This window comes from Notamacropus eugenii, chromosome 6, assembly GCF_028372415.1.
Source record: "Notamacropus eugenii isolate mMacEug1 chromosome 6, mMacEug1.pri_v2, whole genome shotgun sequence".
In the NCBI taxonomy this organism is placed as follows: domain Eukaryota; kingdom Metazoa; phylum Chordata; class Mammalia; order Diprotodontia; family Macropodidae; genus Notamacropus; species Notamacropus eugenii.
In genome coordinates, this window is record NC_092877.1 from 197577883 (window position 1) to 197586112 (window position 8230).

The 8230-nt window shown below is 38.6% G+C and overlaps 1 pseudogene; it reads right to left on the reverse strand.

Moving 5' to 3' along the window:
- Positions 1–2894: 2894 nt before the first annotated feature.
- LOC140511168 (suppressor of SWI4 1 homolog pseudogene) lies at positions 2895–4026 on the reverse strand (annotated as a pseudogene).
- Positions 4027–8230: the final 4204 nt, after the last annotated feature.

Genomic DNA, 8230 nt, shown 5'->3' on the forward strand with positions numbered 1-8230 from the left:
GTCTACAAGATGGAGGCAGTCTGTGTCTGTCCCCTAATATTTGGATGAGGAAACCTTTGATTGGCCAAGTAGCTGGAAAGGCTGAGCATTTAAAACTGGTTAAAATGAGAGAGTCTTTCCTTCTGTTTTGCATTCTTTCTTGAGAGTTCTTTCCTGCTGTATCCAGAGGGTGGAGATCACAGTTCACCACCCCTCAGTGAGAGTACTATGAACTGAAGTGGTAAGAGGGGAAAGATTCCTTTCTCTATATTCCATCTCTTTTATACAGCTCTAAGAAATGAGCCTAGAGGTGTTTGCTTTTGTTCTGTGTTCCCTCTCAGTTTGGATGCCTGCAGTGATCCCCACCTGACCCAAGAATTCAAGGCATGGCACCTCAGAGCCAAGATTCCAGGCGGGATGCTGCAGTCAACATGCATTACGGAGTGTTTTGATATTTGTCATTATTCCTTGGGAAGTAAATATTCTTTTATAAAAACTAATCCAATTATTAGTGGCTAAATGGAACTGGGTCACAGGAGACCAACCCCTACCATTGGGGGAACAGCATCAGTGGGAGGGAGCTGAAATCATTGTTAGGACCCCTAAATGCTCTTAGACATTCCTTAAAGGTAGAAGCATGACTAAGGGGTGAAAATTTGACGTACCTATTTTTCCAGACAATGAGATTCAAAGTAGAATTTATTATTTTTTCTTAAGGACACTGACACACTTTCTGTGCACTCTCAAGTGAAACTGGGGCTGCTAGTGGGGGAAAGGCAGGTGAATAAAATTCATCCTTGTATAGAAATTCCACCTTTCTCTGGGAAGCTCCATTTCTCTAAAGCTCTGTCCTGGTCTGCTTCCTAAGTTATGAAACAACAATATCATTCATTTCTTCTCCCTTACCCAGTAGCATCCACAAAGTTAATTACATAAACTCCATCTAAGTAATAAAATTTACTCTTTGATAAACTTCTTTGTGCTTCATTGTTTATGTTTAGCAGGCATTGCTATGGGGATGTTTATTTGTATTAAGGATAGATATTAGATGTAAGACCAGTCTTCAGTGCATTTAATCCATGAAAGGACATTAGACTTGGCATATGGAACTGCACTTCTTTAGAAGAGCATTTACATATGTGAGTTATCTGTTTCACAATATAAGGAAGTTTATTTTAGCTTCTTACAGGAGAATGTGGGCTGAGTTTGGAGTAAAGGAACTCCATTTCAAGTCTCAGCCCTTTTACTAATTACATATGTGAACTTGAACATCTCAGAGTCCCAGTTTTATCATTTATAAAAATGAGGAGCCTGGATTAGATAACCTCTAAAGTGGTTTCTAGTTCTAAATCTATAATTCTATGATAACATTAATAAAATAAACAATAAATGATAATAATAATAAATAAAAGTTAAAAGCTCTACATCTATGTTAGACATTATCACATAAGCAAAGCAAGACAGAGATAGATATACAGAGAGATGTAGAAATGCATTTTATTTTTACTATGTGAGACCCAAGAATTCAAGGCATGGCACCTCAGAGCCAAGATTCCAGGCGAGATGCTGCAGTGCTAGTGATATAAATGAAAATAAATATGATGGATCTGACCTCATACATTTAAACGGGGAATAAAGACAACATATATTATATTTATTTGATTTATCTGATTCTGGGTTGTATCATCCTAAAATATGAAACCAAGTAACATCATTTGCATTGTAGTTCTAATGCCTCTTAAATATGTTTTCTTTGTCACTGTCCCTGTTCTCTAGGCCCAGATCAGAGGTAAATTATTTCTGTATTCCTAAAATTAGATATTCAAAGAAAGGCACAGTTACTTCTCATCATAGGTGATTGGGGTAGGAATAAGTATCAAGTACGTACTATGTGCCAGAAATTTGTATTAAACACTTCATAAGAATTATCTCTTTCAGTTCTCACAGTAGTTTTGGGAGGTAGGTATGATTATTATCTCTATTGTACAGTTGAGGAAATGGCAGTAAAGAGAAGCTAAGTGACTTACCCAGGGTCACATAGCATTTTAGAGTAGATCTAAATTCAACTCCTCTTGACTCCAAGCCCACAGCTCTATCCACTGTACCACTAGTTGCCTCTGGTAAAACAAAAACAAAACTGAATTCAGATGGAAAGAAACCACTTGTTCCTTTATTCTATCTATCCATCAACGAAGAATTTTTTTTTTGGACTGTATTTGCTTCTTTATTGGAGATGTAAAAGCACAAACCATTACTTTTGATCACCTGTATATCTAGACTCCATTCCAGCCAAGACCACTTTCTGAGCCCTAATATTTTTTAGGGAAATGGCTAGGTAAGTGGGAATTGTCTTGGATTCTCTGGACTCACCGTTGGTGATTCAAAAACTTATCAGACAAAGCACTCCCCTTTAGTTGCTTACTCTTCTTTGGGACCTAAGAGCCAGGCTAGCAAACACTTGCTCCCATGATAGCAATGAGGGGATGGGGGGTGTTCACACTGCATACTGGGCCATCTCTTACTCAAGTGGCTTCCTCCCTGGAGACCAACTCTTTGAACTGCTCCAGCCTCAATAGATTATTAACTAGGCCACAATCTGTGTCAGTGATGGCTCCCAATAATGCTCACTAAGGTGACTACCCTCTCTCACAACCAAGACAAAACAGGAGACTTTACACTTCAAGCTCCCCTCCTCCTTTTCTCCCAGGTGAAGCCTTACAGACTACATTTAGTGTAGTATGGGGGTGAAGGGTGGGAAAGGAAATAGCCTTGTCCTCAGAAGCCACAAGGGTCAATGTATTTTATTCCCTCCCCAGAAGAGAAAAAATGGGCCATCACTTTATCGCTGAGACTAATCACAGACTCTGCTGCTGCTGAGGACTTGTGGTGGGCCCTTCCCAGCGCTTGTCCAAGAGGGAAGGGGTGAGTTGTGGCTCCTTTGGGCTATTTGCCTTTGGCTGCTCGGAATCTTCCCTGTGGATGCCGACCTCTGCCTTTCCCTGGCTGTCCAGGGAACTTGCTTGTTTCATCTCTGTGTCACCTTTGGGAACGTGTCCTCATCTGGCTCTTCACAAACTGCTAGTCGAAAATCCTCTGCCTCATCTTCTCCCTCATCACACACGTGGGCTGCCCAGGGTCCTCTACATCACTGTCCCCATCTCTCTTGTCCACACCTGGGGTCTTTCCACGCTGCATACCCTCTAGGCTCCGTTCCCGGTGGGCCTCCAGCTTGATGTCCTGCTCCTGCTTGCCTCGGTTTCTGCTCTCTGGTGGACGGTGGCCCTCAGCTCCTCCTCAGACTTGTGCACGAGGCTGTGGTAGAGGACGTTTCCATCCCCTCCTGAATCTGGATGAGCTGCATGGCCATCCGGGGGCCCATCTCAGTAAGCCCGCTGCACGCTGCTCAGCCTTCATGTTCCTACCGCCAGCACAGGTTTGTGGCAGGGCAGTCACGCCGCGCTCTCCCTCTGGCTGTCCCTCCCTCAGACACCCCTGAACCCATGGCGAGCCGCTCACTGCCATCCTCCCATCGGCTCATGTTTGGAAACTTCTCTTGGATATGCTTCTTCATCCCCGACTGGCGCCCACAAGAACAACCTTCAGGTTGCGGTGTTGGAGCTGGAGCTTCCCGGAGTCGGGGTCACGGCTGAGGAGAAGGCAAAGCTTCGCACAGTTCAGGTTCACCTTATGCACGTAGATGAATGGACACGTGTTCTGTAACACGGAGGCGGTAAGTTTCCCGTGAAGTCCATCGGGAACAAAGCCGTGGAGCACCCAGAGCAGTGGGTGTGAGACCTGCTTCTCATGCATCCCGTGTTGGACAGCGAGGACACAACGTCCTGCACCAAGGGGTACTTGGTGATACGGAGGGTCAGAGTAGGGCCCCCAGGAAACCGAATAGCCTTGAACGCCACATTCTTCTCTGTTTTGCTGAATATGAGGAAGCACACAATCCTTAAGGGAATTCCTCCCGCGAATCTGCAGGGAGCTGGCCATGGAGGGCTCCATGACTGGCCGCACGTCCAGGATGAGCTGGCGGACGCCTCCTGCGCGGGGCAGGGCCACCGCACTTGTGCCATTCTGGTGCTGGCTCTTCCAGTGCCCCGCATGACGCCGCTGGTAGCTCCAGATCCACTAGGGGCAGCCAGAACGAGGAGGCTACCCGCGAGATTCCCTGAAGCTTCCAAGACGTTTTTTCATGCATCTCTTTATACATTTTAAATGTCTCTATTGCTTCAATTTCTAGTTTCCTTCTTCCAATAAATTACCTTTTTAAAAATAATACTTTGGGCTAACAAAAACTGACCTTAAGGAAAAGATATATTTTAATTTAAAAGAAATCCATCTCCCATTCAGTTTCACATACAATGAAGTTAAGGAATATAATACTCAGATTATTTTGTGGTAGGGATGTAAAAACGATAAAAAGAAATTAGGGAAAATAGGCAGTGAGCAAATTCCTTTTAATTGCCATTTCTATTGTACTGTGTTGGAATTTACTTAGAGATGTTATTTCCGCAAATATATTAGTATAATGTGTTTATAAGTGCACACAGATTCACATCTATCATATCAATTTTACTGATGGTAAAATTTGAAAAAGAAAACCCAACTATTGTTCATGTTGATTCCATCAATAAAGTAATGAATACAACAACACTATGTTTAATTTTTAAAATATTCTTTATATCAAAGGCCAGGTACTTTTACTTTTGCAGTACTGTTACTTCTCCCCTTCCCCACGCCCCTTCACCAACATTCTTTGTGGCCTTTTTCATATGTATAAAAGCTATTGGTATCCTTGCAACATTACAAAAACAAAAACCCAAAGGAACAATGGTTTATCAAATTATGTTTTAATGTTTAATGTTCAGTATGTTGACTCAAAAAACTGGGATTTATTTAGAGATTCAAATACTTTCCTCAAGAGTTTAAAACAAGGGCTACAAACCACTTACTACTTTGTTGATTCAGATTCACATTTATTTTCAGCTGTATCTATCCTAACACTAGAACAGTCAGTTGGAAAAGGAATAGACTTTTCTTTCCTTATTCTCTTTTTTGTTCTGTATAATATCATTTTTTTTTAAAACTGATTGTCTCTCTCTACACTAAATTGATTGATTTCTTGATTGAATTGACTGGCTCTTTTGGCATCCTGTACACAACACTATTAGTTATGAATTGTAAATTAAAATCATAAGTTTCATTTAATTCTGTCATTATTTTCAGGGATGGAGAATATCAATCTGTTCTTTTACAACTTTCCCACCCCCCCTCCCATTCCCACTCCTATTCTCCATGATTGATACCAAGAAGAAAATGAGCACATGGAAAATTTCAATATGCAACAGAAGAAGGTTGAGTCCTTTTTTATTTTTTCAAATAAGTTGCCAGAGGAAAGTAACCACTGAGCAGTACAGTACTATTCCCAATACCATCAGTTAAAATAAAGACTCTGATTAAATAAACAGTGAGTCTGGTTGTGTGTCATAGTTTAAGGTACAACCCCTAAAGAATCTCTAGTCTAGATGGTGAATGGTATGATATTGTATCAACCTCAGTAGACATTTTTTGAAGGTAATATTCAGAAAAGGTGAAGCTGGATTTGCTTCTTTAGTGAATTTATGTTTAGTTGCTGCATCAAGCAAAATATATAACTGTAAAATGTTCTATCTAAAAATAGAAAATTATGAATCCTCTGCCATCATTAAATAACTATCACATTGACTACATTGCAATTCTGATTTGGGGGGTATTGGAGAAGGTAAGTATTTTAAACAATGCATCTATTTGAGGGAAACATACTTTATGAGAGGGATCATATGCTTTCAATCAGTTCCATGCTGAGTAAAATAAAATTGTAAACTATGCATTAAAATAAGATTTGGTGAAAGTTATTTTGCTAGATCCACTGCATTCTAATTCACTGCTTCCCTTTTGCTTCCAGTGATAATATCCGTAATCTTCTAGCCACATTCATGAGGAAAGTTTGATGTGGATTTACACTAGTGGAGCTACATTACAATGGGTAGATTTAAGGAATTATGAAATGAGTTTTCGGATTTGTTACAGAGGTATGAAGCCCCTAAGATACCGATAGATAGGGTTTCCAACATATGGCAACCACTCTTATTATAAAACAAAACAGTGTTAAGTCAAAGTACCTGATTACAATTCGCTAGTGCCATGCGACTCTGATAGCCAGGCTTACCTTTAATACCTCGGAAACAATATCATTTATTTTTTCTGTCTTCTCTTATCCCTAAGTTATTGGGTTTGTTGGCTTTGAAACCTTAAGCAAAAGGATAAAATACAAGTTATAGAAAACATCAGAGGATAGAGAAATCAAATTACATTCCCTCCAATCCTCACAAAGATAATACACATTTTTTCATGTGTGGTTTGGACAAATTGCCACGGGAGGAGAGCTTTAGTTGCTATAATTAGCAGTCTTTGGGGAGCACTGGTTGCACATTTGTATAGTGCCAGAAACATTTAATTGAATGAAAAAGTTAATTTCCAATTTAAAAAAAATATTATAACCTTGAGATTCAATGATATCATTAATGAAATCCAAATAACAACAAAAGTGGCATATATTATCTAAACATGGAACTATTACAGTCTGAGTTTCAGAATCCTAAAATATCATTATATTTGACCTGTAAATAGTTGATTTGTCCTGCTTTTTGATTTCTTTAGGTTTCATATTTATTATACCATCTTATAATTTATGATGTTGTTCAGGAAGTTGTACATAAAGAAAAACATAATTACAATCAACACAGTCAAAGATGAATTCCTTTGTCAGACCAGTTTCCAATAGAGGAAGACTTTTGGGGAAAGTCCAGTGAATGACAAAAATCTGTTGGCATATAAATACATTCAGTTGAGTCTAATAAGTAGGTAATTTATAACCAGTCAAAGTTAAAGCTCTGTTGGCTTGTCTTGGGTTCTTGTTCCCATGCACGGCTATCTTATTAACAAGACTTTAATTCTACTACTGACAGACAAAAGTGTTGTACTCTAATGAACTGTCTGCTCCTTGTAGAAAGCTGGTGGTAATGCAGAATGTTAGTTACAATAATGATAATCTTTAGTATTTTTAGCTTGTCAGAACCTGCACAGCCAACAACAACCAGTCTTTTACTAAAACTCTACCTCATCAAACTAACTTAATTAGCAATTCAACTCCTTATTTTTGTTTTGGATTCCCCTCTGGCTACTAATTAAAGCTTAATCGAAACTGCTGAACTGAGGTTGTAAAGAATTCATTAATATTAAAATTAGCCCCAACAATTTTTTTGGGCTGGTGCAATTTGTATTTGTTACTGTCAGGGGTTTGAAACTCAGTCAAATTGTTCAGAAAGCTCTATGAGAAATTTTCTGTATATTCATCATCTCAAGGGCTGAACAGGGATGATGAATACCAATAGTTACACAAGTTATTCTGCTCTGCCCATGCAGTGGCCAAATCATTTGTGTCCATTTCTAATCCATTTGGACAAAACATGTCTTCAGATCATTTTTCTGAAGTCATCCACATTGCATCTCCCTCCTAAGTGTTTTCATATTTTGGATAAAAGAAAGGGGAAAGGGCTCTGGAAAAAATTTCAAGGATTGATTTTATATATTATCTTGACAAGATTAATATGTTTGAAAAATGAACAGATTTAGCACTTCACTTTGATTTCTTCTCTTTTTGTAACATCAAAGATTACTCCAACTGCAATAATGGTCACACTGAAAAGTAAAATTGAATGAGCAGAGGTCTCTGAGCCTCTGCAAAGGACAAATTTTTGCTGGAATCAGATCTTTTATCAGGAATTGTGGAAAAGGAAATGTAATACATTTCTCTCTCTAATAAAATGAGCATGTCAGTATATGCTTTCTTTTCTTCAAATAGATTCTTTTCCAGAATCCTTTTAATGAGTTGAAGTTACAACTTAAATACTCTGGTATTGTTTTAGCTTATGTTAGGTACTTCACTTATAGAATGTTTGGATATTTATAAATATTCTCAAACAGAATGAGACAACATTTTGTGTTCCCTATATATGACATGTGCGTGTAAACAGGGATAAATTCCTTTTTAGTGAATATGCAATGATTTTCATAATTCAAAATATACCTTTCATTTTAATTTTTATGTTTTAATAATTTTATTAAAGTATGTATATTTATTTCACCCTTCAGGAAAAATTTCAAGTACGTAGGAAACAAACTTGTTGGCACTAAAATATACAGC